We start from the raw sequence: 24,196 nt of genomic DNA, 5'->3' as shown, positions 1-24,196 counted from the left end.
ACAAAATGTAAGGTCCCGTTCCAGCCAATGAAAACTGGACACAGCAGTAGGGTGGATGCATCAGGATATAAATGACCCTGACTCCTTTGTTCGGTGTACTCTCGTGGCAAAACCGCTGGCGAGTGTACCTTTTCTGCAGAAAGTATAAAAATGGCCTTGCTGAGTAAATTAAATTTACGTTCAAGTGCTATTTCTTTATGGCACTGGGGACAAGCATTTCAAACACCACCAATCACAGTTGAACTGAGTATCTTTCCTCTCTGTGCCTCAGGTGGCCAAGAGCTTGGGTCTCTCTGGCCCCAGGGCAGGTCACCAGTGCAGAAGTTATCAATTGGAAAGCTACATGGAGCATCGGAGAGTTCTTTGGGCTCTCTGACTGCTGTGGGTACTGCCTAATCACAAAGCACAGTCAATTGCAAGAATGAGGGAGGGACAGGAAGAAAACAAGGCCATCACCTCAGAAACAAAGGGGTCAGCTTGCTGGCAATTGATCCAGGTCTGTTTGCCTGCTTAGGGGTATAGACTGTTGCTCCTCTCACCAGCTGCAAGTTTTCTGATATTGCCCAAGCATGCGTCCTTGGTTTACGTTCGTGATGGCTAACATCAATCGAGCTTCATTAACAGGTCAGGCGCCGCAACGGCTGCCAAACAGACTTCATCCGCTAGTCCGTATAACAACCCTGGGAGGTAAGCACAATATTTTTCCCTGCTTTAAGCAGAAGAAGACTGAGGCTTGGAATAAGTTGCATGCCGAGTGACACAGTTGTTAAGTGTAGAGCTGGGATTTGAAGCTGGTTCTGTTTGATTGTGGGCCCTTTCTGGAACTCTGGACATTAGTGATGTGGACATATCCTCTGCCATTTCTTATTTCTGGCTCTGTGAGGTACAGACTCACAGGACCTTCCTTGACTGGCCCCAGAAGCCAGATTGCCACATTTAGTTCACCGAAGGCCTGTCTTCGCTCCAGTACCCCTGCAGTCAGTGGGGCGTATGGAAGCCCAGGTCGACTTCACCCTGAGGATAGAGGCAAGGAAATGCCACCCTCTGCAATGGAAGCAAATTAAATCCTGCCAGAGGCAGAGGAGGACAGCCACCTGAGAAGAATATCCACTCTGAGGAATAATTTGTCTCTATGTTGCTGAGAAGACTAGAGGGTCCCTTGGCCCTTACTGCAGAGTCAAGGGTGCTCTATAGAAGGCTGTCAGAGGCCTCTGATGCACAGAATAACTCATGCGAGATAAGCTACAATCTAATGGGCTGTAAGACACCATCACCATGTCACAAAATGGCAGAAGACTTGAATGACTGATAAAGAACAAGGGACCCTCCCAGCACTTTGGGAGCTGAGGCGGGCGGATCCCCTGAGGTCAGGAGTTTGAGACCAGCCTGGCCAACATGGTGAAACCCCGTCTCCACTGAAAATATGAAAATTAGCTGGGCGTGGTATGGGCACCTGTAATCCTGTAATCCCAGCTACTTGAGAGGCTGAGGCAGGAGAATCACTTGAACCCGGGAGGTGGATGCTGCAGTGAGCTGAGATTGCACCACTGCACTCCAGCCTGGGTCATGAGAAACTCCGTAAAAAAAAAGAAAAAGAAAAAGAAAAAGAAAAAAAGAACAAGGGACCCAAACAGAGCAGGCTGAGGCATGTCAGGGTGTTCCCACAATACATGTGTAGACCAAAAATAAAATTCTAAGGCCTCTGACAGACAGAATGGACCCCCATGTTGGCCAATGGGATCCCAAAGAAACCTAAAAAACTAGTTAAAGCCATAATGGTTGTGGGGGGAGGCGGGCATGGTGGCCCATGCCTGTAATCCCAGCACTTTGGGAGGCTGAGGCGGGTGGATCACCTGAGGTCAAGAGTTTGAGACCAGCCTGACCAACATGGTGAAACCCCATCTCTACTAAAAATACAAAAAATTAGCTGGGTATGGTGGCAGGCACCTGTAATCCCAGCTACTCAGGAGGCTGAGGCAGGAGAATCAGGAGAATGAACCTGGGAGGTGGAGGTTGCAGTGAGCGGAGATTGCGCCATTGCACTCCAGCCTGGGCAGTAAGAGTGAAACTCCATCTCAAAAACAAAAACAAAACAAAACAAAACAAAACAAAACAAAAAAGCAGCCATGATGGAAAGTGGGGATCAGACATGCTCATCATAGCCTCCCTCCTTTGGAGTTGAGACTCAACTTACCAGCATTAACACCATAACAGAGATCTTAAGACTGATGAAGCAGACTCTGTAGCAATAGGATACCAAATTTTAACCTGACTCTGGTACAGCATCACATGACAGATAGCAGGCCGTGAAGGAAATAAAAGTATTTTACCCCCAAATATATTTCTTTGACATATTTTGAAATGGCCCTGCAAAGCTGTCTCTTGTGGGGGAAATTTACAGTCTGCAGAGAATCTCCTTCCCTTACTAGATCCTTTCTGGAGAGTCTGACACTTTTTAAGGTCCAATAAGAGATATTCACATCTTTCTGAAGCCTGCTACCCGGAGGCTTCATCTACCTGACAAGAACCTTGGCTTCCACAACCCCTCTTACCTTAACTCAAGCTGACTTCAACTTTTCAGGCAGAGCTTCACTCTTTCAACCAATTGTCAATCAGGAAATCTTTGAATCCACCTGTAACCAGGAAGTCCCCCTGCTTCAAGATGTCCCACCTTTCTTGGCCACACCAATGTATACATTGCATGTACTAATTTATATATTTTCCAGTAACTTATGTCTCCCTAAAATGTATAAAACCAAGCTGCAACCCAACTACCTTGGGCACGTGTTCTCAGGACCCTCTGAGTCTGTGTCACAGGTCCTGGTCTTCAACCTTGGCGAAAGAAACGTCTAAATTGATTGAGATCTGTCTCAAATACTTTTTGGTTTACCCATGGAAGATGCAATTTCAAGTGGCTAGAACAGATTATGTAGACAGAAGGCTCCACACCCTGGAAAAAGCAACTTCATCAAGGTTTCATTTCTCCATGGACACTTCCCTTAAAAGTTCTCTGCTCTCTCTGGGTGAGGTGACTCATGCCTGTAATCCCAGCAGTTTGGGAGGCCAAGGTGGGAGGATCACTTGAGGCTAGCCATTTAAAACCAGCCTGGTCAACATGGTGAAACCCCGTCTCCACTAAAAATACAAAAATTAGCTGGATATGGTGGCACTTATCTGTAATCCTAGCCACTCTGGAGGCTGAGGCAGGAGAATTTCTTGAACCTGGGAGGTGGAGGTTGCAGTAAGCCGAGATTGCGCCACTGCACTCCAGCCTCAGTGGCAGAGCGAGACTCCGTCTCAAAAGAAAGAAAGAAAGAAAAAAGAGTTCTATGTTCCATTTGTTTGGTGACTGTGAGGCCGAATCTGGTACTCCTTCATAGTTCTAGCACGTCTTCCCTCCACTGCACACAAGACTTCCTCATTTTCCAACCTCCATGTCTTTGCTCACCTATGTTCTCCTTGGAATGGCCCCCCTGTATCATATTCCTTACAAACCTTTACACTTCATTCTAGACTCAGCTTGAATGCTGCCAAGAACAAAGGGAGGTTCTGATTCTCTCCCTACTCCCCACACTCCCTGCTGGAAGGATCTTTCCCTCTTCTGTGCTCCCTTAGCAAGTCATCTGCATCCTCCTATAGCACGTTCTCATCCATGTTGTATTTATGTGCAGGGAAGCTTCTCGAGGGCATGACCCATATATAACTTATCGCTGCCCTCACCACAGCATCTGGCATGGCGCCTTGTGCATAAGTAAAGACTCAGAAGGTATTAGCTGAGCAAGATATTTAATTTTATTTTAGGGCAGAACCTACCTACCAAAAATTAAACCTGGGCAATGACCTGAATGGGCCATCCTGCTGGGCCCACATCTCCCATTGAGGGATTACTACCCAGTCCCTTGTGAATTTGGTGATTATGGATTCTTCCCCAAATATGTGTTCATCCTTAGATGAACCAATGCAATTTAATTTATTAACTTTAAAACAGACTCAGACACATCTGAACTTTGTTATGGCCACCTTAAGGCACAGCCTGATAAAGTATAATGCCTCTGGCTAACCTTCTGACTGTTAATCTTCCTCAGAACTTTTGCATTAAGAGCAACAGTCTCAATTAGGTGAGAAAAGTCCATGATAATGTGTTCAGTGCTGCACTTCAAACTGATTAAGCCCAGAAACTAGCCATGCAGGGGATCCCAGACATCTAAATGTGGAGTTGTATCAAATTTAAAGTACCTTTTCTTGGTCTGGTTGTAAAAATCGCCTTTGTTGGCTTTACCTTCTACTTTGCTGAGGAGCAGGAAAGGTGACGGCAGAGAAACCCAAGCTGCATAGGGGATAATCTGTGTTCTAGGAGGAAAATGCAGCATGTCTATCTGCAAAGAGGAGAGTAAACTCCATGCTCTTCATCATGATGCCTGAGGCTCCAAAATGTAATGGGAGAACTCTAGGAGTGATGGAGAAGCAAATTTCCCGCCTGGTGCCTGGAAACCATGGCAGTCCCAGTACATCCGCATCAACAAGCCTGCAGGGCCTCCAGCTCTGATTGCCTGCCTGCTCTAGCCTCCAGGCCACACAGCCCAGTGGCCCAGCACATAGTGTTAGCATCCTCCAAACAGGCTGGCTGATCCCTGCAGGGCCGGAAGAGAGAGGACTCTCCCTGCCTCTGCCTCTTCCTTTGCTGGAATTTGGATTTGAAGCTCTGGGCCTAACGATGTCCTCAGGATGAGGACGGAAGCTGCCATGCTTCATCCATCTTGAACGTCACCTTTAGCTTTGGTGGACACTTGTGTCTTCTGGATTTGTTTTTGTTTTCCTTCCCTCCCTCCCTCCCTCCCTCCCTCCCTCCCTCCCTCCCTCTCTCCCTCCCTCCCTCCCTCCTTCCTTCCTTCCTTCCTTTGTTTTTCTCTACTTTCTTTCTTTTCTTTCTTTCTTTCTTGATGGAGTTTCCCTCTTGTCGCCCAGGCAAGAGTGCAGTGGCGCAATCTTGGCTCACTGCAACCTCCGCCTCCCGGCTTCAAGTAATTCTCCTGCCTCAGCCTCCCGATTAGCTGGTATTACAGGCGCCTGCCACCACGCCCAGCCAATTTTTTGTATTTTTAGTAGAGACGGGTTTTACCATGTTGGCCAGGCTGGTCTCGAACCCTTGACCTCAGGTGATCCACCTGCCTCCGCCTCCCAAAGTGCTGGGGTTACAGGCATGAGCCACCGTGCCTGGCCTGGATTCATTTTTCATTGCTGCACAACAAATTACCTCATAGCTTCTGTGGGTCAGTGAGGATTCTGGATGACTTAGCTGGGTCGCCTGCTCAGGGTCTCAGGCTGATGTCACAGTGTCACCTGGGATTGCAATCTCATCTCAGGCCTTGGGTCCTCTTCCACACTTTCTTGTAATTGGCAGAACCCAGTTTCCTGTTTTAAGACTGAGGTTCCCATTTTCCTGCTGGCTGTTGGCTGGGGTCACTCTAAGCTCCCACAGACTGCCCTCAGGACCTTGCCCTGTGGCCCGCTCCATGTCACACCTCCAGGAAAGTGTCTACTGCTGCTTCTTGTCTCTTTCTCAGCTCATCTGATGAGGTCAGCACTGCCCAGGGTAGTCTTCCTTTTGGTGAACTCAAAGTCAACTGATTACAAACCTTATTTCTCCTGCCATATAACAAAATCACAGGAAAGCTATCCCATCACAGTCATGGTCCAGGCCACACTCAGGGGGATGGATGGATTATACATGGTGTGTGCACTGGGAGGGGTATCATGGAGCCACCTTTAGAATTCTGACTACCACAGCTTCTTTCATCAGCTCCAGGTGTCTGGCTGAGGGATTTCTCTGGCCATAGGAGCACTGGGGAGGCCTGAAGTGCAAGGAATTTACCACCACCAGGGGGCACTTTCAACTGTGAGGGGAGAAAGTGGCTGCATAAGTACCCTGGCCTTCTGGTCCCCTGGTGAGACAACTCTGAGGTGTGTTTTGCCCAGTTTCACAAGGGTCTCCAAGAGGGAGTGAACTCCATGTCCTAGAGCAGCACTCCACCCAATAAAGTTCCCTTGAGTAGCTTTCCTCCCTTGCCTGACTCAGTTCTCTATTCTTCACCACACTTCTGGGGACCACCTCTTAAATACTATTTGCACCTAAATCAGGATACTAAGTCAAGAAATTTATTCCTCATGTCCCTTTTGCCTTTCCCATAGCAACCTTGTTAAAACACTTCACTCTCCTCAGAGTCTCCACTGCTTCATCCCACCCCAGCCCTCAGGAAATGACCCAGCCTTCTGACTGAATCTAAAAGGTGGAGGCTTCTTCTGCTTCTGTGATGTCTCCTTCAGGATTTCCTTCCTCGCCCACTACATGTATCTTCCTTTCCTTGTGTGCAGAGAATGAAGGGCTCCTTTCCTGCACAAGTCAGATTCCATCCTTTCTTTTCTACCTTGGGACTTTACCTTGGCTGCCATCTTTTTTCTTTTTGGGTTCGCTCCCTCTCAAGCTACTAGCTCTTCTCCTTCTCACCAATACAAAGGCTCACATCTCCCCTGAAACAATGCTTTCTTTTGTTCAGTAACACCTAAGCCACCCTCCTTCAAAATGAGGTCAGTTCTCTCAGCCTCTACTAATGCATGGTCATGGACTCTCCAAGCCCAAGTAGGTTCCTCCTGACTCCCTACCTGCCAGAAGCTGCCTCCCCGTGGGTCCCAGTTGTGGCTTCTTTTCTTTTCTCTTCTTTTCTTTCTCTCCCTTCCTTCCTTCCTTTCCCCTCCCTTCCTTCCTTCCTTCCTTCCTTCCTTCCTTCCTTCTTTCCTTCCTTCTTTTTATTTTTTAGAGACATGGTCTCCCTGTGTTGCCCAGGCTGGTCTCCAACTCCTGGGCTCAAGTGATCTTTCCTGCCTCAGCCTCCCAAAGTGCTGGGATTACAGGCATGAACCACTGTGCCCAGCCCTGAATGACTTCTGATGGCAGCCTCTCAGCCTTTCTTGCTCTCATTCTCATTCTCTCTGTTGTCTCTGTAGGATTTAAAACTCCCGCTCCTTAAATAAACTCTTTCCTCTTTCAGTTTTCATGAAAGTGACATTTTTCAGTTTCTTTTTTTTTTTTCCTGGCAACTCCTTTTAACTTCTGGTCTCCTCCTTTCGTCTTCATGTCCCAAGCATCAATAACTGCTCAGAGTCTCCACTTGCTTTGTCGTCCTTGGCAGTCCCAGAGCCCCGATAACCACTTGACCCCCTGCTCCCACTCCCCTGGGGTCTTCACCGCTGAGACTGCCTCACACTCTACTCCCGGCTTCAAGACCACGTCTTTCCTGAGTCAGGAATGATTTAATTTGTGCTAAACCACCGTTTGAGAAATATGGCATCCAGGCAAACATTCTGCCAACAAACTGTGGTGCCTCCTTGTGTGAAACGAGACTCCAGTCTGTCTGTGTTGGCCTCCACCCTCCCTCCAGGACCAGGGACAGTGGGAGACCGCCCCTCCTTGAGTGCAGGCAGAGCTTCTCTGGTGTCATTTTGTTCATTTCATTCTTATGGAGGCTACATGGGGTAAGAAATCCTTCCCTACATTTTAAAAATGAGTACACTGCATCCTAGAAGCCTGAACTATTTGGTCTAAGTGGGCTCTCAGCCCCTGCTGCCTTCTCTTTTGTTGTCTACACCACCTTACTCCAACCCCCTCTGCCTGGCATTCGATCCCTCTCCATAAAAAAGCACTATAGTGTTGGGGACTGAAACAGTAGACATTTTCCTACAGTTCTGGAGGCTGGAGGTCCGGGATCAAGGAAACCGACCTGCAGGTTCGGTTTCTTTTGTGACCTCTCTGTTTGGCTTGCAGATGGCTGTCTTCTCCCCGTGTCTTCACGGGGTCTTTCCTCTGCATGTATCTGTGTTCTAACCTCCTCTTATGAGAACAATGGCTGTCATTGGATTAGGACTCACCCTAATGACCTCATTTTAACTTGGAGCCCCTATCTTTAAATAAAGTGACATTCACAGGTACTGGGGGTTAAGACTTCAACATATACACTTTGGGGTAGGAGGCACAATTCATTCCATAACATTCCCATTAGGCAGATGGAAAAAAGATGAGGGTCACATGGTTGACCTTCTGACCATCGCCTTGTGCTACCAATACATGGCTGTAGCCCCTCTGCCTACTAGGCCCAAGGGTGCCTGTAGGGGATGTGGCCTAAGCTGTCACCGTCCCTCCAACCTCCTGCTAAGGCCCAAGATGACCCAGCAGATCTGCCCAGCTCTGTTCCTGTCTTCTCACCATACCCTGCTGCCTCCAGGTGGATGTGGCCCACTCCCAACGACCTTGCTTTGGACAGACGGAGGCCCTGAGGGAGCCTCTGTGATGTGATTCCACAGGGAATGCCTTCTCTTCCTAGCGTCTTCCTTGGTGTCCTCTGAGACGCCCTTCCTCCCACCTCCGTGCACACTGCCTTCCCTCTGCTAGCAGTCAGCACCCTCCCTTTCTGTTCTTGATTAAGTCTCTTCTTGTTCTCTAATTGTTCTCCCTTGTGTGGTCTTGTCATTCCAACAACGTTGCCAGCTCTTTGAAAGCAGCAACTAGGTCCATACTTTCATTCCTCGCAGGCCCTGACTCAAGACTAGACCCATGCTAGACGATCAGTAAAGGCAGAGAGGAACAAAAAAGTGTGGAAATGCTTCCTTCCGTTCCTCACACTCGCTTTACAGAATGAAGGAAGAAAACTGTTTAACTTTAGGAGAAACCTTCAATCATTTTCTTCTGCTCTCTTCTGATTTCCTCTCCCCACTCTTCTAAAGGACTTAGGATGTGAAGGGAGAGTGGGGGGCGTTTCCAGGTACCTCTCAGAAAGTCACTGCCTCCTCTGCTGTTTCTCCAGCTCCTCTCTCCTCTTTTTGCTGTTCTCTGTCCTCTCTGGTGCCCACGTCACACACCCTCATGAGCAGCGTGCATCCTTCGTCTCCCTCGTTCTTTCTGTCTACACACACATGCACACACGCATGCATACACAGGCACACACACAGGTACACACACACACGCATGCAACTCCTTCAAGAGGGTAGACCAGTGTTGGAAGGGGGACTGTAAGGGCCCGGTGTCTTGCTCTTCTGAATGCGGGATTCTCTGTCTCACCAGAAGAGAGGTGCTACCGGCGTTTCCCAATCCCCCCCATGCCTCCTGCCAATTTTTGTGTTGTCAGTGGCTGCCAAGTGCCTGCAGTGATGTTTCATGAAATAGGGCTCAGAAGCCCTAGTCAACGAAAAGTGCCTTGAAAAATGCACTCTCTTGTAAAATAAGTTAGGGGAACATGACTACTCTATTTTCCTCTGGGGAATTCACAATCTGCATGTATATTTAAAGGCTCTGAGAAGTTCTGCGGTAAAGAACCCGCTCATCTTTACCAAACTCAGCTTTTTCTATTTTGTGTTACAGTCCCGCTTACCCTTCAAATCTCCTCCTACACATAACACCATTTACTATCCTGCAGAATCATTTAGGACTCACGGGCTTACAAGTGGGGCAGCACACGGACAGTGGCTGATGGAGGAGAGAGGAGGCATCAGAAGAGATGCTATGATGGAATCTGCAGTCGCAGTAGCAGCAGTGGTGCCAGGACCCAGGCTGTCAACCTTCCCCAGGCGCTCAGATCGGTGTGTGACACGGAAGACAGCCGGACGCGCGAGTTGAATCTCCTCGGGGTATGGAACCGTGCGGGAAGGGGGAGGAATGAAGTTTCCTAAGTAGCAACCATGGCTGCGCTGCTGGAGGCCTGACTGTGTTTCTTTCCCTTCTCCTTGTCTCTCGGACATACACCCTCGTCCACCAAGTGAAGGCCCTGAAACATTAAAGCTCAGCCCACAGCTCAGTCAACAGAGGCAAGGACGGGAGAGTCCCGGAGGCAGCCAGGGGACAGAGGAGCTGTAGCTTTGGTATTCTGTTGAGAAAGGCTGCCGGCACCCATATCAATAGACTGATATTCTTCTGATGAAATCTCCCATGGCCTCAGGAAAGAGCCTGGGAGGCAGAGAACAAGGGAAGCAGCTTGACTTCTCCGGGGCTGATCCTGAGTGTGCAGAGCGGGTCGGCTGCTGCTCTTGGGAGAGACCTGGGGAAAGCCCGTGCTCCTCGGGGAGACGGCAGGAGGCCCTAGCAAGCTTCTCAAGAGCCTTCTCCCCGCTGCCCTTACTTCTTCCCAGCCCCAGCCTCGGGGGCAGCCACGTGGGGGCTGCTGGGGTGGGCCTGGTGCAGCTCTCAATCAGGGGCGTTGCCGCTGCGGCCTGCACCTCTGGGCACAGGCTATGCCCGGGGCGCTCTGCTCTCACGGAAGGCATGGGGAATCTCATGGGACCGCCGAGCTGGCAGAGCAGGGATGGAATCGCTGAGGTGGAAAACGTCGTAAGCTGAGTTGCATTAGGGAGATGGATTTCCTGCTCTTTTCCACGTCTCATAATTAGTACAGAAGCCTGAACAGCGTGCATGGCGAGCAGGCCCACAGGAGGTGCTGCGGAAGGGCTGAGGGAAGCCCAGACTCCTCTGAGCGTCTGCTTTTCCTCTTGCAGGGGCGGCGGGGGTGGGGGTGTGGTTCTGGAATCCATGCCAGCTGCAGATATTCCTGAAGTCTGATGACGAGAGACCGAGGAGGCAGGGTGCACGGCACACACACAACCTCAGACAGCCGGGCTTTCTCCTCTGCCTGTGGCACCTGCTTCTCCATTTCCCACAGCAGCCCTGACAGCTGCTTGTTCCCAAAGGCAAGAGAAGGGAGGTGGGCACGGGGTGTCTTATTATTGTGAGCATGGTGCATGCGGGGCCCGATGGGGACTGGATAAGGATACAGTGGAAAGGGCTGTGCCTGTGGGGCCTGAGAAACGTAGGTTCAAATCCTGGCTCCACCACTTCCTGGTGTTTGGCAGGTGATTAACTTCTAGAGTTTCTGCGTCTTCATTTGTAAAGCTGGAGCATGATACCTGCACTCATTTATTTAATGAACAATATGAATATATGTAAATCCACACTAAAATGTATTCTAGGTGCTAAAAGTAAAGCAGTGAACAAAATATAAAGTCTCCCCTCTTAGGATTTTTTGTTTGTTTGTTTTTGAGGCAGGGCCTTACTCTGTTGTCCAGGCTGGAGAGCAGTGGTGCTACCATAGCTCACTGCAGCCTCCAACTGCCAGGCTCAATCAATCCTCCTACCTCAGCCTTCCAAGTAGCTGGGACTACAGGTGTGCCACCATGCCTGGCTAATTATTTTGTTTTATTTTTTGTAGAGTCTCCTTATGTTGCCCAGGATGGTCTCAATCTCTGGGCTCAAATGATTCTCCCACCTTGGCCTCCCAAAGTATTGGGGTTACAGGGATGAGTCACCATACCTGGCCATAGCATGTTTATATTCTAATGTGAGAGGGTGAAAAACTCAATAAATAAATATATGATGTATCCGGTGGTAATAATATTATGAAGAAAAATAAACAGGATAAGTAGATTGAGAGTGACAGTGATGTGTGTGTGTGTGTTCATGGGAAGGGTTTTTTTTTATCTTTTAAGAATGGGCAAGGAAATTATCTCTGATGGGTGATACTTGAACAGAAACTGGAAGAAAGTGAGGTTCCATGTAGATGTCCAGGCACAGGCAAGAGCAAGGTCAAAGATGCCAAGTGGAAGAGCGCCTGGTGCGTTCAGAGAGCATGGACACCCTCAGTGTGAGGACCAGAGGTTTATGTCCTCTCAGACGCATGCAGGGAAATCCCAACTCTCCAGGTGATGACATGAAGAGGCGGGGCTTTTGGGGGGTGACTAGGAATAGGATTAGTGCCCTTATAAAGGAAACTCCAGAGAGATCCCTTGCCCCTTCTGCCCTGTACAGTTACAGTGAAAAGCCAACCATCTATGAACCCGAAGGCAGGCCCTCACCAGACACTGAATCTACAGAAACCTTGATCTTGGACTTCCCAGCCTCCAGAAATAAATACAAGAAATAACTTTTTTTGTTCATATGCCACCCGGTCCATGGTATTCTTTGGTATTCTTTTTTTTTGTTTTGTTTTGTTTGTTTTTTTGAGACAGAGTCTTGCTCTGTCACCAGGCTGGAATGCAGTGGTGCGATCTTGGCTCACTGCAACCTCCACCTCCCAGGTTCAAGCAATTCTCCTGCCTCAGTCTCCTGAGTAGCTGGGACTACAGGCATGCACCACCACACCCAGCTAATTTTTGTATTTTTAGTAGAGATGGGGTTTCACCATATTGGCCAGGATGGTCTTGATCTCTTGACTTCATGATCCACCTGCCTCAGCCTCCCAAACGTGGTATTCTGTTATAGCAACCAGAATGGACTAGGACACTCTGTGTGTCTAGAGTAGAGGGAATGAGGAGAAAGTAGAGAAGAGGGTAGAGAGATTGTGTGTGTGTGTGTGTGTGTGTGTGTGTGTGTACAGGGAAGTCAAGTCATGTGGGCCTTGCATAATTACTTTAAGGGAAATGGACAGTCATTGGAGGCTTTGAGCAGAGAAATAACATGGCTTGACATACATTTTAGAAGCATCACTCTGGCTGCTGAGTGGAAAGAAGATGTTAAGGCTGTTGTTGGGGAAGGAGGAAGACCAGTTGGGAGGCTGCTGCATCTTCAGGTGAGAGATGGTGATAGCTTGGATTATGGAAGTAGTGATGGTGTTAAGAAATAGTCAGGATCTGGATATATTTGGCATTTAGAAGCTAAAAGACTTCCTGATGGATGGATGTGGAGTGTGTGTATTGTGAGACACAAAGAATGCCTTCAAGGCTTTGTCCTGAGCAGCTAGTAAAATGGAGTTGTCATGAACTAAGATGAAGAATCTGCTGGAAGGAGACTGTTTCCATTGTGGCGGGGGCTGAGATCAAACGTTTGGCTTGAGGCATGTTAAGTTGCAGGTGCCTATTAAACATCCAAATGGAGGTGTTGAGTAGGCAGGTGGATGTGAGAGTCTGAGCCTAGGGGAGAGACTGGGGCTGGGATATAAAGTTGGGAATCACCAATTTGTAGGTAATTTTTTAGATCTTGGGACTGCGTGAGATGATAAGGAATGCATTAGGATAGAGAAGAGAAAAGGTCTGTGGAATACTCCAGTGTTTAGAAGTCAGAAAAATGAGAAGGAGCCAGCAGGGGAATTTAGAAAACATGCTAAAGACAGGCATGTACATAGCACAGAGCAGGAACTCAGTTAAAACCCAGCCACCACCATCATCATAATCATCCCAATATTTATGGTTCAACTACTGGAAAAAATAGTTTTAAGCAAAAATAGCAAGTGTGCAGGAGGGTGTACCTCACCCACATTTTGTCTGTTTTCCTTCTCTTTCCTTTCTAGCTCCCGATTACTCATGGTTTCAGACTTCCATCAATTTAATAAAAACAAAACAATAGAGTGAAGACTGAAAAATTACCTATTGAGTACCATGTTCACTGTTTGGATGATGGGTACACTGAAAACCCAGACTTCATCAGCATGCAGTATATGCATCTAAAAGCTCTGCACTAAATATTTGTGAAAAAGAAGACAAAACAGGCAATAAAATAATTCTGATATATTAAAACAGCCAGCCCATAACTCAGTTCAAAATATTCGAGCAAAGCTGAGGTCTTTGGGTAGTTGGTAGGGTGAGTAATAACTGAATGGGGTGACAATGAGGAGAGTCAGGAGGGCTAAACATGGCTTCCACCTCTTGCCAAAGCCTGGTGTGGCCGCAGCCGAACCATTTCATGCCTCCCATCCTTGAGGAGGGTGGAGACCACCATTCAGATAGGAAGATGGATCATACTTCTCATATGGCATCTGCGCCATTTGCTTTTCTGGTTTCCAAGGCATCTGGATCCTATCCTCAATTATCAATGTAAGATAACGGTTCTCTTGTTTTTCTTCTGAGAGTCTCACCTAGAATTGTTGCCCATTTAGTACCCACATTATGTGGTGAGAGAAGTGCCATCTAGGGGTGACTGTCCAAAGTCCCACATGCCATCCACCCCTGTAAGCACTCTGAGACATATGATCTTAGCAGACCATCAGAAGGCAAATTTCTTGAAAGATATTCATTTGTTTTCTTACATAATTACCTTCCTTGGATTGCATTTTGAGAATCATGCCCTTGGCTTTAATTAAACGTGCTAGAAACAGTCATGCAAAGTTCACTGCTACATTTGCAGAAGAACTATGGTCGCAGACACCATCCTATACCATTCTGGAAAAGCCTTTTCCAAGTGTGTTTTGTGGAGTGCAAGTCTGCAAGATACTAATAAAAATGTCATTATGTGGTGGGCACGGTGGCTCACCCCTGTAATCTCAGCACTTTGGGAGACTGAGACGGGCAGATCCCCTGAGATCAGGAGCTCCAGACCAGCCTGGCCAACATGGCGAAACCCAGTCTCTACTAAAAATACCAAAAAATTAGCTGGGTGTGGGGGTGGGCGCCTGTAATCCCAGCTACTGAGGAGGCTGAGGCAGGAGAATTGCTTGAACCCAGGAGGCAGAGTTTGCAGTGAGCTCTCCAGCCTGGGCGAGAAGAGTAAAATTCCATTTCATGGAAAAAAAAAAATTCTTCATGGGGAAATGTTAGAAAGTTTGCGAAAAACAGGGATGATTTTCCTGAAGGTTGTTTAAGAGGTTTCACTAACAACAACAACAAAAATAAACATCATGGATCCTTAGAAAGGGGATACACTGTGCAGCATTTCCCATTCCATTTCATTGACCATAGAGTCCTATTTTGGGCTGCATCTCTTGGGAGTGTGTTCCATGCATCCAGCGGAAGAGGCTCTGGATGCTTCTTGCTCAGTCAGTTTAGCACCATGTGCTGGGTCATGCGAGATGCGGAGAGGAGGGGTACATATGCACTTCATGGTGTGGAGAGCTGCAAGTGGCTCCTCAATGCATGGTGGTCTTTGGTGCTAAGGGTTCCAGGAAGCTGTGCAGCATTTTGGCTGCATTAGATATTAACTTCTGCTATTCATGATGTCAGGGGTCCAATTTCAAATCTATCACTCAGCACTCTTCTGTAAAAACAGTACACAAAGTTAGATATTAAAATTTTAATGTTGGGAAAGGGGTATGGAGATAATTTTGGTATATTAATGTTTCATGGTGGTGATAGGGTGTGATGCCAATTGTTACTACAACTTGCTACCTAGGAATAGCACTGAGGGGCTCCCTACCTCCTCCCCTACAGAAGAAGTCTCCCCTTGTCACTTCCAAACACATACATTCCCTAAATTTCCCATCATTCCCTAAACTTCAGTCTCTGAAGCTCCAAGGAAACCCCATAGGAAAAACTTGCTTCTCCCCTTCACTGGGCAGATCGACCACCATAGGTGTGTGTGGAGATTGCATGCCCTCCTATTGACACAAGATTAATTATTTAGAGGCTGGTGATTGCACTTTAAAGTGGGAATTGAAATGTGTTTTGCTATAGCTTCCAAAGTGGGAAGGAAGAAGGGAGGAAGATGTAGATCAATGGGTGTGATAGCCTGATGGTCTTGGTGTAGCTTTATCGTTAAGCCTATATCTTTAGCCAGGAGAGACAGCAAGATTCACAATATTGAAAGCACCCTTAAGAGAACCAAACTGGTCAGTTAGAGTCAGCCTAGTGTGGCGTTTCAGATGGGGGCGTTTCAGCTAGAGTCAGCTGTCCATGTGGTGAGATGTAAGGGAATGCTTCATAAGTTCTCTAGCCCTAAATAGGGCTACCTATAATTTTATCACTAGAGCTAAGTCAATTGTATGGTTTGACTGTGTCCCCGCCCAAATCTCATCTTGAATTGTAACTCCCACAATTCCCACATGTCGTGGGAGGAACCCGGTGGCAGGTGATTCAATTATGGGGGTAGGTCTCTCCTGTGCTGTTCTCGTGATAGTGAATAAGTCTCACGAGATCCAATGGCTTAATAAGGGGAAACCCGTTTCTCTTGGCTCTCATTCTCTCTCTTGTCACTGCCATGTGTGACATGCCTTTCACTTTCCACCAAGGTTGTGAGTCCTCCCCAGCCACATGGAACTGTAAGTCCAATAAACCTCTTTCTTTGATACATTGCTCAGTCTCCGGTATGTTCTTTATCAGCAGCATGTAAATGGACCCATACAATCACTTTGACTCTTAGAGATTTTTCTGCATTCAAGAGCCCTTGGAAAGCCAGGCATGGTGCCTCATGTTTATCATCCCAGAACTTTGGGAAGCCAAGGAAGGAGGATAGTTTGAGACCAGGAGTAGGAAACCAGCCTGGACAATATAGGGGGACTCCTTTTTACAAAAATAAAAATAAAAATTAGCCAGGCATGATAAATGTGGTCCCATGGCAAATGGGACTACATGCCTGTAGTCCCAACTAATCAGGAGGCTTAAGTGGGAGGATTGCTTGAGTCCAGGAGTTGGAGGCTGCAGTGAACTATGATTGCACACTGCACTCCAGCCTGTCTCTAAAAAAATGAGCCCTTGGAAATTCCTGAGATTTCTTGCTATCAGCTAACACGGTAGCTGGAGTGGAACTGAGGGTAGTAAGAATGAAGAAACCATGCCTTGGGGGTCCCTGGTGTGTGTACCTGACGCCAAGGAAGTGAGGGTGACTGTTTAAGAAATATATCCAGAGCCACGAAACTGATTGGAGAGGAAGTAGGGATCTTTACAGGCTCACATACATCCCTCCCCTCATATCATTTGGTGGTTTGAGAGATGAGGCAACATGAGTTTTGCTGTTGAGTCATGGTCTGAGTCCTACTCTCCAAACTTAGGGGCAGGGAGAGAGAGACGGATGTGCTTTGACCATGTGCAGAGCCCCTCTCTCCAGGCCTTGTCCCAGGAGGTTTAGTCTGTGTCTTCCAGGGGGATGTGAGGGGTTTCTCTAAATAGGTGACTGCAGCAGATGAGACAGGGAGTCTACATGATCCTCTCTGATGGAACCAGCACTAGAGAGGCCAGTACATTAGTCAGGGTGCTTCAGAGGAACAGAACCAATAGGAGTTCTATATCTGACATAGAGGTATATGTACATATCATACATATATACGTATATATATATGAGGGGATGTATTGTGGGAATTGGCTGATATGATCATGGAGGCTGAGTAGTCCTGCGATCTGTCATCCGCACGCTGAAAAGCTGGGGAAGCCGGTGCTGTAATTCAGTCTGAGTCCAAAGATTCGAGAACAAGGTTGGCTGCTGGCGTGCTTCCCAGTCCAGTCTGGAGGCCTGAGAACTGGATTGGGTGGCAGACTTTGTAAGTCCTGGAATCTGAAGGTCCAGAAACCAGGAGTACCAACGTGTCAGGGAGGAGAAGATGGAAGTTTCAGTTCAAGAAGACAAAGAGTAATTTGCTCTTCCCTTGCCTTTTTGTTCTACAGGGCTCTCAAGGGATTGGATCTTCTTTACTCAACCTACTGATTCAAATGCTAATCTCATCCAGAAACACCCTCACAGACATACCCAGAAATAACATTTTACCAGCTATCCGGGCATCCCTCAGCCCAGTCAAGGTGACACATGAAATTTACCATCACATGCAGGCAGGGAGAACTTCTGGGAGTCCTGTTGTGGAGTCCCATTAACTCCCTGAGTGGGAAGCAGACAGGGACATCAGAATTCTGCAATGAAGTTTGCCTGGGAAGCAGCCCCCTGCAGCCCCTCAAAGCACAGGCGTCTTTCGTGAGTCTCAGGCTTCAGTGGCTGTGCTCTCTCTGTGTAGGCAGATGACTGGGGGACACAGAAGAAGAGCCACAGTAAGATGCAAGTGGGTGGTGACTCCCAGGAAGTGGCTCTGCTGGGCTGGAGCAGCCACCATGAGCTTGCGTGGAACCTGGAGAGGGTGGTCCTTGGTAGAATTGGCAGCTATGCAGGACTGCCCTGCTGAAGCTGGCTGCAGGGCCAACTTTTCAACATTGTCTTGGAGGCTCTTCCTGGGGAAAACAAATGTATGTGTTGGGGGGCATATGGATGGAGTTAGGGAGAAGGTGAAATTATCAAACTTGGTGATGCGAGATATTTACAGAGCTTGCTTTGCACTAATCTGAGCTTTCTTGGGCCCCAGTAACAGCCTGAAGAAAAAGTGGTCCCACAGGCTTCCCCAGTGTTAATGGGGCTGTGTGGAAGCCAATAGCAAAAGCCCCAGGCTGGGCGCAAAGGCTCATGCCTGTGATCTTAGTGCTCTGGGAGGCTGAGATGGAAGAATTGCTGGAGGCTAGGAGTTCAAGACCCACCTGGGCAACATAGTGAGACCCCCCCCATCTCTACCAAAAAATTTTTTTTAAAATTTTTAAATCCTGAAAAACAAAGGACCCAGGAAGACGAGGGTAGGGTGCCTGAGTGGTCACATTCATGGAGGCCCATCAACACAGCAGGGAGCAGTCTATTACTGACAGCAGGCAGGCCCAGGCGAGAATCCTGGCACCCGTCTTTTCACAACCTCCTCCCTGAGCCGGCTCTTCTTGGTGGAGACCACAGAACCTCACTCGCAGCAGGTGCTCAATCACTGCTCACAAAGCAGACAGGTTATTGAATACAGCAGAAAATGGCACAGAGGGGAGGAAGGGCACACGCAGAGACTTTCTGTCTTTGCGGTTCTGTACAAGGCTGTGCCCAAAGCCACTGATGTTGGCTTTATATTATCCAAAGGGGCAAGCGAGTGACCCTACCCAACCCAGAAATCCTGAAATATTCAGAAGCCCTAATGTTTGTGTGAGGAGAGAGCCGAGCCTCTTTCCGATGGGAAATTCAATTATTCAGTAAGGCTAGAGCTCTCTGGGTGTCCAGAAGTGCTGGAGCACACTGGGAGGCTGAGGTCTCTGTCCCACTGATTGGAGACCGCTTTGCTGCCGGTGGGGATGAGCACTGGAGGTCCTGCCCCAGAGACCCACCAGCCACCTGCCCTCTGTTCTGCTCCACGGGTGCTGTGGGGCTTCTTCCCAGAGTACTTAAGCTCTGGGGCGCTACCCACCCCCTCAACAAAACACGCAATTAAAGTGTGACAACAACCTATTTCTTGCTACAGAATGTATTTCTGATTCAGACTAGGGTTTGGTTTGAGGCAGGTGACTATTGCAAACACCCACTTCAGCTGCTGTCAGGGTCTGGCACCAAGAGTTGTGTGAATTTAAGGTGACTTTGTTCCAACAGAGCTTGTCATTATCTGTATAACATAAACAAAGGTGTACACAGGTATACACTAGTTAGATCTTTCTCCTTTTCCGGGAAGTGTTGTTCCCAGCAGCATCAAGCTGGGGAGACAGACATTTCGCTATTCTGCGAGTCCTGGGGTGGCGGGGGGGCAGCTGTCACACAGCGTTAATCTGGCCGCCCCCGGCCCACGCAGAGCAATGTGATGAGGAATGCTCCGTCTAGCACGAGTGGCAATGGGGAATGGTTGAGAGTCCTGCTGCATTCTACATGGCTCCTAAGGGAAGAGCTGCTACAAAGATGAGCTCAAGTAAGGGTTTCTGTGGTGGAAATATGCTTTGGCTCACTCATGCCTTCAAGAAGCATTTATCCTACTATGTGCCAGGCATACAAGGGGTGGCATAAATGTTTTCAAAGAGTCTGCAGTTGTGTGGTGGGGTGCACCTGTACTCAGCTACTCAGGAGGCTGAGGCAGGGGAATTGCTTGAAACTGGGAGGCAGAAGTTGCAGTGAGCCGAGATCGTGCCACAGCATTCCAGCTGGGGCAACAGAGCGAGACCCTGTCTCAAACAAACAAACAAACAAACAAACAAAACAAGAGTCTGTGGTTGTATGAAGGAAGCAGCTGCATACATTGTTTCAAAATACCATGAAAAATACTAGAAAGGAGCTGTGTCATTGTTCATTCACTCATAACAGCTAAAAGGGGTTTAACCTGTCCTGGATGCTCCAAACTTGGTCCACTGACTTTCAAGCTAGACCAGACTGCTTCCCAATGGAGAAAGGCATGGGAAAGGCAAAGGTGGAGGAATTGCAGAAAAGAGGGATGAATTCCAACCACTGAGATCAAGTTCATGGCAGGCGGCTGTGTGGTTTGTGTTCATTCCTCCGGGGGCTGCTGCAGCGTTTCCAGGAGAACTGCTCCCTCTCCAGAAGTGTGAGGACTGCCACCCTTCTCTCCTCCTACTGTGCCTCAGGGTCACCCAGAGGGCATCTTCACCAGCTGCAGGGACTCTGCTACCATGCTGGGCTTTCAGGCCCCGTCCTGGGAGAACAGAGGCGCAGCTGTGCTCCATGAAACACAGCCTGATTCAGTCCTCAAGTGGAGGCAGGAGGAAGGTCATGTCTCTGAGACATCACACGTTTTGCAGAATCCTGTAGCCCTAAAGTTCCAGCCCTGGCTCCTGGTGCATTTCTAAACTAGGGACCTGACAATGCCCACAGCGCCACCATGATTCAATGGATTAGCCACTGCCTCCAGCTTCAGGTCAGTTGCTGATCGGAATGACGTTTGCTAAGTATCGAGGAAGCAACTGTCTTTCTTTCATGGAGAATGAACTCTGCCTCATCCTCACCACAAGTGGAACAACGCTAAGTGCTGAAAAGGTCAGGCAGAGCCTCCTTGGGGTCCTAAATTCCAGCATCCCCAATCATAGTGATGGACAAACAGGAAGAACATGATAGGACATTCACAATAGAGCCGGAGCTGATGCCCAACAAACAAGGAAAGACATGGACCCCACAGCCATCAAAGAAATGCAAGTTATAAGCATGGAAAGTTTTTGCCTATCTCATTGGTGGAAATTTACTGCAGAGGATGTGGAGAAATGGGTGTTCTCACCCCTCACCCACTGCTGCTGATGGGGATATACATTGGTGCAAACTTTCTGGAGGGTTATTTGGCAATTTATGTATGAACAGCCTTGAAGTGTTCATACACTTTGAGCCAGTAATTTTAGTTTTAAGACTTTATCCTAGGCAATAATCAAATTTATGTACAAGATTTATGTTCGAGAATATTCATCTCAGCCATTAGTGTAATGGAAAAAATATTAGAGGCTACCCAAATGTCCCACATAGGAGGTTGGTTAAATTACTGATGATACAACTAAAGAATGGAAAACAATTTATTCATTAAAAATGGTTTTCTCAGGGCTGGGCACGGTGGCTCACGCCTGTAATTCCAGCACTTTGGGAGGCCAAGGCGGGCGGATCACGAGGTCAGGAGATTGAGACCATCCTGGTGAACATGGTGAAACCTCGTCTCTACTAAAAATAGAAAAAATTAGCAGAGGGTGGTGGCATGCACCTGTAGTCCCAGCTACTCAGGAGGCTGAGGCAGGAGAAGTGCTTTAAATTGGGAGGCAGAGGTTGCAGTGAGCTGAGATCGTGCCTCTGCACTCCAGCCTGGGCAACAGAGCGAGACTCCATCTCAAAAGAAAAAAAAGATTTTCTCAAAGAATATTTAATGATGGAAGGAAACAGTGAAAAAGCAGGGCACAAGATGCTGGATGAAGCATTTCAATTTTGTTGACATTTGATAATACAAGTACAGAAAAAGTTATCAAAAAACATCAGGTATATTATTACAGGGGCATTTTTTTCCTTTGCATTTTTCTGTATTTTGTTTACAATAGTGAATCACATCTTCTCTCTGAGCCCCAGTGTACCGTTCTGTAAGATGGAAGTCATCATGCCTATGTCACATGATGCTGAGAAGATCCACTTCAATATTTTTAAAGCATCCTGCACAGTGACCAGCGTATTATGATACTCAGTGGATGGTTTATGATATCATTATCTGCAGTTGCCAATGAGACACACCTAGTCCAGATATTGATCATAACAATTACTAAAGTTGTTCCTCCTCACTGTTTTTTTCAAGACTGAGTCTTGCTCTGTCACCCAGGCTGGAGTGCAGTGGCACGATCTCGGATCACTGCAATCTCTGTCTCCCTGGTTCAAGTGATTCTCCTGCTTCAGCCTCCCGAGTAGCTGGGATTACAGGCACATGCTACCACGCCTAGCTAATTTTTTTGTATTTTTAGTAGAGACGGGGTTTTGCCATGTTGGCCAGGCTGGTCTTGAACTCCTGACCTCAAATGATCCTCCTGCCTCGACCTCCCAAAGTGCTAGGGTTAAGATGTGAGCCACTGCACCCGGCCTCCTCCCCACTTTTTACCAAGATAACAAAAGGATTAATTGAAAAAAACCTAAGATATTTTTACGAAAGTTCTAGTGTTAACCTTCTGTTCTTTTTCACAAGGTTGGCTGGACTTTAAGCATTGTGTCCTGTGCAATAATCTCCGATCTTGCCTAGTTCAGAGTTCCCCTCATTCAAAATTCAGGCTCTGTTGATCTTTAGTATCTCATCCCCCTACTTATCTCAGGTGATTCTATGTTGGGGTGATGCATGCAACATATTTACTAATTACAGAGACTTCCAGTCCCTGTAGTTATAGTAGCTCATAGCTCTGTTTTAAGTAGTGTTACCTTCAATGACATTGAAATACTGGTTTGCCCTTAATGCTCTCTGCAATATGTCTGTTTTTTGCCTCTTGATTCGGTTTTCTAGCTCTCTCCTTTTTTCTCTTTCTTGGGTCTGTTTGTGTCTCATCTGTTGCTCACATTCTCTTGAGGCTGAGATTTATATTCTGAGCATTTAGGTGAGAAAAATAACTTCTAACTCGGGTCAGAGTTGAAAAGGACCCCACCTGCACAAAAATTTAAAAATGAGCAAAATACATGTCTTTTGAGACACTATTAATTAGTCTTTGGCTGGCATAGCATAGAGTTTTATTAGTTAACTAATTCATACCTATCAACTAATAATTCCCCACTAATGGAATCATTCAGGAGCTCTGAGCGGGTGCCCAGCACAGGTGGTAAGGCTGAGGTAACTGGCAGTCTGTCTTCTTTATGTACAGGTATGAGAGCATCTTCTTTTCCAAGTTACACATTCCCAGCCCATCTGACTCATTTAGAGGAAAAAAACACTTTCACCTGCCAAAGTGATTAGAAAAAGATACAGCCTACAGAGAAGAGGGCTATCGTGGGGAGGCATTCTCTTATTTGTCCAGATACGAGCCTGAGCTCCTGATTCTATAAGACACACAGTCTTTTAAAAATGTTATGCGACCGATGCAATGAACAGCTCATGGCCGGGCGGCTCACCCAGGGTCTTTGCCCCTGACCATCCGAAGATGAGAAAGCCCCAGTTCTACTGACCACCACACTTTCCCCACCTTGGAAGGAAAACAAGATGAGGCAGAGAGGAGCATCCAGCATCATGGTTGGAGTTGCACAATTCCATTTTGACTCCTACGAAAGTCCCAGACTCAGATGGCTGGGCGCATGCAAGCTGTGGGCTTATGTATACAAGGGTTTGTGGGCATGGGTGTGTGTTGCAGATGAGAAATGTCCTAGTGCCATGCAGCTCTTGTGCAGGGAAACTTGAGCTCCAAGTGAGTGCTCCAGATTTCAGTAGTGACCCTTTTGATGACAGAATGAGGTGGCTCTCTGACCCTGTTTCTCCTCTCTGAAATGGGAATAATACCTACCAACGTCTTGCCTTCCAGGGATGCTGCGAAGGCTCCATGAGCTAATGAATGTGGAGTGCTTTAAAAATCAGTGGTGCCCACAAGTGGCATTGTTACCCCTGGCAGAAGCTTCTGCTTTCTTAATCCATTTGAGGAAAAACATCCAGCTTCTCTCTGATGCCATCTGCTCGGGAGGTGTTCAGCTGGAAAAGGATTATGTGGGTTTTAGTATATAAATGACGTGCAATTTGTTCTGTTTATAAAATAACTTATTCTCAATGTAAGGAATTCAGAAAATACTGAAAACATAAAAAAAGGAAACAAATTTCAACCATAATCCCATCATATAGAGGCAACTACTTTCAGTGCTTTTTGGGAGTTTGCTCACTTCGTTAGCTAGACAACTAGGTCAGTTAGAACCCCCTGACCTTATGGGAGAAGGCACTCCCTTGTTTTGGGATTCACCCGTTTGTGGTGCCCAGGTCCCCAGCCTGCTCTCGACTCTCTGACACTGGCTTGCTTTCCCAGGTACAGAGTAAAGCTTGAGTTGACTCCATGGCTTCTTCAAGGGCCCTGCTTTCAGGACTGAAGGATGACCACCTGCCCTTGGGAAATGTTACTAAATATCAGGACCTCAAGTTGGGCGGGACTGCCAGGAGGGAGAAGGTAGTGTCAGGGGAAAGGCACTGACATTTCAAACACAACTGGCTACTCTAGCCTCATGGCAATGGCTTTAGTAACTTCACATCTGATCCCTGGGATTGAACATCAG

The sequence above is a fragment of the Pan troglodytes genome, chromosome 7, assembly GCF_028858775.2.
Source record: "Pan troglodytes isolate AG18354 chromosome 7, NHGRI_mPanTro3-v2.0_pri, whole genome shotgun sequence".
NCBI classification, from domain to species: Eukaryota; Metazoa; Chordata; class Mammalia; order Primates; family Hominidae; genus Pan; species Pan troglodytes.
This window is presented reverse-complemented; position numbering follows the sequence as displayed.